The sequence below is a fragment of the Cavia porcellus genome, unplaced genomic scaffold (assembly GCF_034190915.1).
Source record: "Cavia porcellus strain 051 isolate PalLab524CR breed Dunkin Hartley unplaced genomic scaffold, mCavPor4.1 scaffold_20, whole genome shotgun sequence".
NCBI lineage: Eukaryota > Metazoa > Chordata > Mammalia > Rodentia > Caviidae > Cavia > Cavia porcellus.
In genome coordinates this window covers 30,951,684-30,960,677 of record NW_026947503.1, presented here as the reverse complement: position 1 = coordinate 30,960,677, position 8,994 = coordinate 30,951,684, and positions in this window count along the sequence as shown.

Sequence of the window (8,994 nt, the reverse complement as noted above, 5' to 3'; positions counted from 1 at the left end):
AAGACTTATGCACTAATTGTTCATTTATACTTTCTGTATTATTATTTATATTAGATTGGAAAATGTAAATGAAGGTTTTCCTTCAATTTAGTAATTTGACAACAAATTATCGAAGGTGAATTGGGGTCATGGGAATCTGCAACTGTTGGCCATGTCAGAGGGTATTATGGGTACCTAAGAACTCACTATTGAAGATCAGCGTAATAACATGCCACAGTTTTGTGGTACTAAGTCCAGAATCTGTGAAATCTATGCTAACTCTGGGAATTTAATGTCAGCTTTGAGTTAAATTGCAGTATTCCTTGTTGGTATCTACAGAGAATTGGAGAAATGCTTAGTGTGGAATATCCACATTTGATGTCAGAAATATTGTGCAGATACACAGCTTTTCTTTCAACTGGTCATTTTAGAAACCAATTTAGAACAAATTGCATAGCACCCACAATTTAAAGGAGGAATGATTTATTTGAGTTAATAGTTTTTAGAAGTTGCAATTCATAGTTGGCTGATTCTAAGGCAGAAATAGCATGGTGGAAAGTCCAGGGTGCAGGCACTCTTCTCATATTATAGTGGCAGAAAGCAGAGAAAATATAAGACCTCGGAAGAAAAATATGCCTGCTTCCACACCTCAATGGCCTCCGTTTTCTAACCAGACTTTAACACTCTAAATCAACCACAGCTTGAAACTTCCATTCAGGAACTTAATTCTTTTCACTATTCTGGCTACAATTGTGGAATGAATCTCATGACCAGAGTTGTGGAAAGAATTGAGTTCATGAACCAATGTACCTGTAGATCCAAAGCCTTCTAATCTACATAGCCAGGTTGTCATAACACTGACCAACTCCCAGTACCAAGATATATCTTAGTCACTTTCTTGTTGCTGAGAAAAAATACATTTTACCTGTGACATAAAATGGTTCATGTTTTCAGCCCATGGTCAGCTTGATCCAAGGCCCATGGTGGAATGGCTTACTGCAGAGGAAAGCTATTTATTTATGACAACCTGGAAGCACAGTGACAGGACAACATAGGCCCCACCTCCCAAAAGTAAGTCATCTATAGCGCTACATATTTCAAACACGTGAAGCCTGTGAGACCATTTTAGGACTAAGCCATAATGCTATTCATAATCATATCATAAAATAGTATGTATGCTCCAAGCGAAGAAAGTTTTCAAAAAAAAATCTCATTCCTTTTCCAATTTGAAAGATATTATGAGTAATTTTTTTTACCTCATTACAAATAACAAAGTACTTACCAGGAAGAAATAGCTCTGAGATGATCTCAATCACCGTAAATTATACACGTTCACACAGATTACTAACATAATTCTTTTTTCAAAAGGTAAAACCTATATAGCTTTAGTATTTTTTTCCTAAATATGTGGAATCAAGATTATAAGTATTTGAAGTCATTGTAAATAAGCCTTTTGATGATAGTTTTTCTGAATGCAGTAAAATACTATTGGTTTTATTTTGAAGATATGAATGATTGAAATGGGAAAATAAAATTACTATAACTCTATGTAAATGGTCATCATGGATTAGGGTGCTCATATCTATATTCAAAATGTATCTCAACTCAAAGAGATGATAAATGACACAGTCTGCAAAAACTCGTTCAAACATGACTGAGTAATAACTCCAATGAACCCAAATATGAAGAGAGTGAATAAAATACTGAAACACAAGCATGGGAAGGTATTTATGGATGAATATCTTATGTACATATGGCATGTATCCAAACAAATTGATGAAACTCTCTAAGTAAGAAATAATTATTTTGTCAATAGCCCTCAAAGTTATTTTTGTATTTCATTAACCAAAAAAAATGGCATGAGAGTTTTTTTTATTATTAAAATGAGAGATGACATTATTTACAAAAATACTTTATATTTGAGGAAGGCAGAAGTTTTGATCTGTTGATCCAGTGAAAACAACTAAAAATGGAGATGTAATTGCAACATTTGCCCTCTAAGATTTGCATTCAGACCTAATAACTCAGTCTCTCAGAAGTAGGAATATTTCCAGTTATGTATGTGGCGCTAGAGCCATAGCAGTTGTAAAGGCTTCTAAGTGCTTTCTACTTGCAGCACCATCATCCATGTACTAGGAAAACAGAAAGGATCTTTCCTACATTAGTCATGACTCTGAAATAGACAAAACAGATATGGAATTGAAAAATCTAAGGGATAGATCACTTTCTTTCTCAATTACCTGAGAAACTCAGAAGATGTCAGCAAGACTATGTTTTCTTCTACCTCTTGGCTATTTTTTTCTCCCTGTGTGATTAATACTCAAACATTCTTTTTCATCAGGTAAAAAAAAAAAAAATTGGAAAAAGTTCCAGAACTGGAATCTTCTGAATACCAGTGGGAACATATTCCCACACTGTCCAAGCTCAAACCTAGAGGGAACGGATTCCTGCTCCATCCAGTATTGAGCTTGATGGGGATACAGTCCTGCCTCACCTGAGAACAGATCCAATGGAAATAAATTTTTCCTGTCCCCTAGTATTCCACCACCATTTGCATGCATTTCCTCAGATTTGGCTACATTGTAACCACATTCCTAACATGTTTTTATGACTAAAATAAACGTGCAAAGAGCACCCCAACATGGAATAAAGAATGCTTGGTTCCTATGCAAATATTCAGCAATTTTGAAAACAGATAAGTGGTTATAAACAATGAAAACAAGAGATACCCACTATGTTCAAATAGTTTCCTGATTGTTACAGTGCTTTAATGTTAATTATATATTATTTAAAAAGATGAAACAGAAAATGAATGTATCCCTCATAATCTCATCTCTCAGAAATATCAATGAATATCAGTTTATTATGTCTCATCTTAATTTTTCTGTATAAGAAGAGTCACAGCATACATACAGTTACAGACCCTGTTTTTCCATTTATATTAAATAAGTATTTTACTAGAGTGTGAAAATCTTTTGTCAATAGTTTTAATGGCTACAATTAGAAAGCATCATATCTCATTTTATGTGACTGTTTTCACTGCTCTTTAGTCTGGGTCCTCTCCTATGTCTCTGATCTCAGGGATTGATTTCCATTTTCTGATCCATCTCAATCTTCTTCCCCACCTTTGGGGATGAGTAATCAAATAATTCAGGAGCACTCCACTATGGTTCATTTCACTGCCCAGTCTTTATTCCAGGACATGCTTTTGGCACAGAATGTTAAAGTAGGACTGTTGTGTCTGACTTGGTCCTTCCTGGAACATTGGCTGTGCACTGAGATAAGGCTGAAAGGTGACTGGACACCTGGATGCCAGATGATCAGCTTTTCTTCCTCCACAGCCAATAGTATTGTTATTTCAAAACAAACCCATTATATACCAGCCATCTTAAGCACTGGTGAGAGTTTAATGATACCCAATCATGTGCATTTTGGCTCACTGTCCATGAAGGCAGGCACTAATCAAGATTACACGTACAGTTGTCACTGAGATAAATACAGCGGAGGATACACACATGGAGATGGGAGTGACTATATTAGTTGAATTTACTCCAGTCATGGTTTTTGAGGAAATAATGATGGAGTTGAGCTCAGAAGGATTTCTGAGCCATGACCAGCAATTTTGTGAGGTGGAGAAGAAAAATTCAACAATACAAAGAACCCCCTCACTCCTTGACTCTTTTACCTAAAATTGTATTCCTTTTCTGACACCTTCTGTAAGAAAAAAGGTCATCATTCTCTGCGTAAATGATGATTAATCAAAAACCTAATGGAATTAGGGAGAAAGTCATTAATATATCCCACTGGTCCTATCCTTACATGGTGAGGTGGGTGGGTGCCTGTCTGGCCGAGGGACATCAGGAAGCCAGTGATTGGAGCAGTGGGCTGAGTGAGGGGACACCCAGGAGGCAGAGTGGTAGAGTGACCACAGGTGGAAAGACAAGTCCTGAGGGACTTGGTACTCATTGTAAAGAATTGGAGTTTTAGCCAGTGTGCCAGCACACACCTGTAATCCCAGCACTTGGGAGGCTGAGGCAGAAGGGTTGCTGCGCACTTGAGGCCATTCTAGGCTACATAGTGAGTTCAAGGTAAGCGTGATCTACATAATGAGACTCTGCCTCAAAAACAAAATAAACAAGAAAGTAATTGGATGGAGATGAAGTTAAATTTGAATAAAATGTTTAAGATATTAAGATTCAGAACCTCTGAAGCATTTGATATAGAAGCTGACTTGATCTGGCTTTTATTTTAAAAGAACCAGTCTGATTGTATTAAAAAGAGATTGGAAAGAGTAAAAATGAGAAACACAGAGACTTTTGAAACCTATTTGTGTTACATTTTCTGAAAGGGGGAAATGGAGGCACAGAGTTGTTAACTTGATCAGTGTCAAATAACACATGGACTTAGTTTAGATTTAGGTTTAGTTTATTTCATGTCTATGTTCTTTCCACCATGTTAAAAAAGGAGTGTGTGTGTGTGTGTGTGTGTGTGTGTGTGTGTATGTGTATGTGTATGTGTAGGCCATTGATTAGAAAAGGGAGTGATGGACCACTGATGTAGCTCAGTGCCATAGTGCCTGCCTGGAAAGCACAAGGTCCTGGGTTCAAATCTTGTACAAAAAAATTAAAAATGTAAAGATCATGCAACTAATATTATTTTTTCCAGTTTCTAATTTAGCATGACATAAAGAATTATGGCATTCAATATTTTTTCTGTACTGTAATGTTTTCAGTCCATTATATGGTCTGTTTTCATACATGAAGAAACAATTCAAATTTTGACTGCATTTTTTATTTTTAAATTACTTAAAACCATTTTTTTAAAAGTCAAATTTTAAGTTTTGTGAAATAAGCTCAAGATTATATAAAAGTTTTCATCAGATTTGGAGATGCTGTCAGTATACTCATGATGAAAGGCACCATCCTGTGCAGAAGTTAGCACTTATGTTTTCATATGCTAGTTTAATTTTTAAAAAATCCAGTGGGGTAAATGATCATGCTCACCCTCTGGAGAAGTGGGTCTTAATGATGGTCTTGGTTTGAAGATGCTGATTTCAGAATGGCGTCAGTTCTTTTATAATAGCTAGGAAGAGAATTTTCCCTTCTGTTGTCTTATTTAACTTTGCCTATCTATTGTAGAATTTGGCCTTTCTTTCTGGGGTTTTCAAGTTTTCCTTCCCTCCCTTACCATCAGACCTACAAGTTTTTAAGTGAGTATCTCTCTCTCTCTCTCTCTCTCTCTCTCTCTCTCTCTCTCTCTCTCTCTCTCTCTTTCTTTAGAGCTCTGTATGCTATGGGTATGAGACATTATATTATATAAGAAAAAAAAAAGGTACAGGTTTCTCATGGATCAAAGCCAGCAGTTGAACCTTTCGCAATGCTTCACAAGGTGAAACAAGAAACAAGAAATTATTCAATTAAACTTCTGTAGTTCACTGCTGCAGCAACAAATAGGCTATTTCCGAAGCAGTTTTACCAGGCTCAGAAAGAATATTCCCTCAGTACGGGCAAATAGAGTTGTGCCAAAGTACCAATTTTCAAGAGTATTCAACTGCAAAAATGATACTTTTCTATGTGCAAAAGAACTTGCCTTTGCTATTTTCTGAGAAGGAAACCTCCTTTCCCATTTTGGAAATCAATAAGGCTTTTTCCTCCATTGCTATGGGTTATTATAGAAAAACTATCCATAGTTCAGAAGATAACTTGTAGAAGATTATTATTGAGATGGAGATAGCTCTGCTCTCCCTGTGGGCAGCCATCTGGAGGCTGGGGTCTGCCGGTGGCAAGAGTATGAAGAGTATCCATCCAGCTTGGGGACTCTCAGACAAGCAGACATCTCAAGAAGTTTACAGGAGTGCATTTGGAGTCCAGGGTAATTTTCTTGCTATTTCTTGTAGGAAGCTATGATCAGAACACATTCAGGGCCCACTTTCTGATTTCTTTAGCTAAGTTTTAGCAAAAGTTTCTGATTTTACCACAGACACAGTCATATACAGGAAAGGTACTGCTAGCTAACCAAGAAGAGATGGCTCCTTTTAAACAGCTAATTGTAATGATGGCTTTATCTTCCTGTATGGAACTGGACACAGAATAACCAGTGGACACTTCCAGTACATTGGTGTTCACTGAGTAGGTAGTCTGCTCATGCTAGGCCTCCCCTGTTTATTATCCATACCATGTTGCCTAGCAGTTTTGACCATCTTGGTTTATTATAGTCAGCAATGTCAACACTGTTTGGCAACCCTCTCAATGAATATCCAAGTTGATCGCTTACAAGTTCTGCTTACCATGTAACTGTAAGACGCAGTGCTAAATATTCTGCTACCATACTGCAAGGAGCTTCTTTCCCCCTTTCCTCCTGAGCCCTCACCGGCAACACATCTCATGCCCATCATTTTGCTACAGTCTATTCAAGGAAATGTAAGCATTTTTCTATTATGTTTCTTAAAATTCTTCTAGTCTTTGTCGATTGCCCTAGTTTAAAGTAAGCACATTTTAAAATATTTGTCACAGTGGTACCCAGCATTTACAGTGGCTTTCTATTACTCCTGTAAAAAACTACCACCAGTGTAGTCACTTAAAACTATAGAAATATCTTATAATAAACGAGGTCAAATAGCAGAAAAATGGTGTCACACAGGAGACCCGCATTCCTTATGAAAGAATCAGATTTTGCCTTCCCCAGTTTCAGTAGCTGCCTGCACTCTGCAGCTTCTAATCTCTTCTGGCAATGGCATCTTCCGCCTTGCTCTTCCTCCTTTTCTCATTTCTATCTCTGAGTTTGACTTTTGTCTGTCTTCCCTTTTTACAAACTCTTGTGATTACACTGGACCTATCTGGATAATCAAGGATAGTGTCTTCTCATGGCTCTGAAATTTATTACCTTGAAAGCCCCCACACCCCTACTATAAGGCCACATATGCAAAGGTTCTGAGGATTAAGCTGTAGGATTTGGAGTAGGGGAGCCATGCTCTGCTTAGTACAGTTTGTTCAGAAGGAGGTGATGAGAGTGCCAAGATTTTCCCTAAGTGAGCACTTTCATGGAAGCTCATACACTTTCACATTTAGGAAGAAACGGGTTTCTCTTACCAGTGCCTCTGTAAAAATATGAAAATTCTCATTCCTGAAAGCCCCATCAAAAGTGTCCTTCACTCTGACTGACTTATGGGCTCAGCTCTGAATTTATCATCAGATTTTAGACAGGCTGCTTTGCATAGGTAAAGGCACTCAGGATCTACTTCTCAAATCTGGTTGAAAATACAGAGATACAGAACTCTCACAGCCCAGTTATCAAAATAAAAGGCACATCCTGACAAAAACAAGCAAACAACCAAAAAGAAATCAAAATCAAATGGCAACTAAAATGCCTCATTATTATCAATTAACCAACTGCAATGATTATATCATATTCACATTTGCACATTCTACATAGATACAAAATAGATCAAATATCTAATATAATAATTGGTTTCCATAAATGAAAAATGTTGAATTTTCACATTGTTCTATGAACACAATTTGATGTACAGTGTAGTTAACTCCATTGCTTAATATGTTCCATTTGACTGGATGTTACTATTTTCATTAGTGAATTTGTAAACTACCTTTTTGAAAGTGTTCAAAGTCAAATTATGATATTAGAAGAATGGACATAGATTAGGTTAACTAACTTCTGACTTAAAACAGGACAAGAAAATAATTCAAGAATCAGAATCTTCAAACAAATTACAGAATATACTTTTAATTTAGTATATCTTCTTGTGTTGATTTCAGAAGATCCATGTTCTTGATATCTCTTTCCACACTCACACATCTCCATAATTTAAGGAATATGTAATTTAAAGAAATGAATGTATTAATTAATTTGCATTTCGACCTCAAAAGTGTGTCATTGTATATGCTTTATCCCCATATTAAACATTGAAGGACAGCTCTCAGCCCCAAACGTCTTAAAAACTATGTGAAGAGTATTAATTATTTTAAATTGTTTCATGTGGTCAACACTTCTTTCCTCTTGGTTTCCACTTCTAATGTGATGGTTGAGTGGTAAGTGTGCCTAAAAATTTTGCAAGGAAAGATAAGGAAGTGCTGGGTCTCCCAACTGTAAATCACAAGGCTTTAAATCAGAATGTTAAATCTGATTCCAAGAAAAAACTCAAAAATGAAGCTGAAGTTATCTAAGACAAAGGAAGGAGTGTTGGGGAAGAAAGTTTAAGCTGTCAGCTGTAGAAACAGTGATAAAGAGGAAGAGAAGTCAATGATAAGTAGTCAATGATACCGAAGAATTTTGATCAGTGGACTTATGGGTTGAACTACTGCATGTACAGGACCAAGGAGCATCAGGAAAGTAACTTGAAAGCCAAACTTACTGTGTGATGTTGAGTAAGGTACATTTGAAGGGACTCGTACAATATATGTGGAACATTTTGGTTCCTACCTTCCCACCCCTTGAAACATCTGCTTCACTTATATGGACACCAGAAAATTTTATGACACTTTTAGGAAGATTGCAATTCTTTCATCATGTTTATTTTCTTATTCAATGGTTCTTTACACTATTTCATCAGTGGATAAACTTCCACTCATCTTGCGCACCTAGTGAAAGCTAAAGATTTCCTCCCAGTGCTGAAAGAGAACATACACCCAAGGAATCATTTTATAAATAAAATACCTATATGTTCACCACATTCCTGAAGATTATCAGCTGTGATGTCTTAGGAAGATCTACAGACTCGGTTAAAAGCCTTAGTGCTGGACCACAGCCCTGAAACCTCAACCTTAGTTAATGGAAGTTTGAGTGTTTTGAGAAATTAGGGAGTCAACGGCTTTTCTCCCATTCTAAGGAAAGCCAGCAACAACTTAAGTCAGAAGATTTTGACTTAGCATTCACAGTCACGTACTTATTTACTTTTTCAGGGCATAAAGTGACAAGCATACCTAAAGATCTGAAACACTCATGTCCAGTTCTAGTGACACTGGAATTCTATTGGTGGCATTCTATATCTGTCATGCTCTT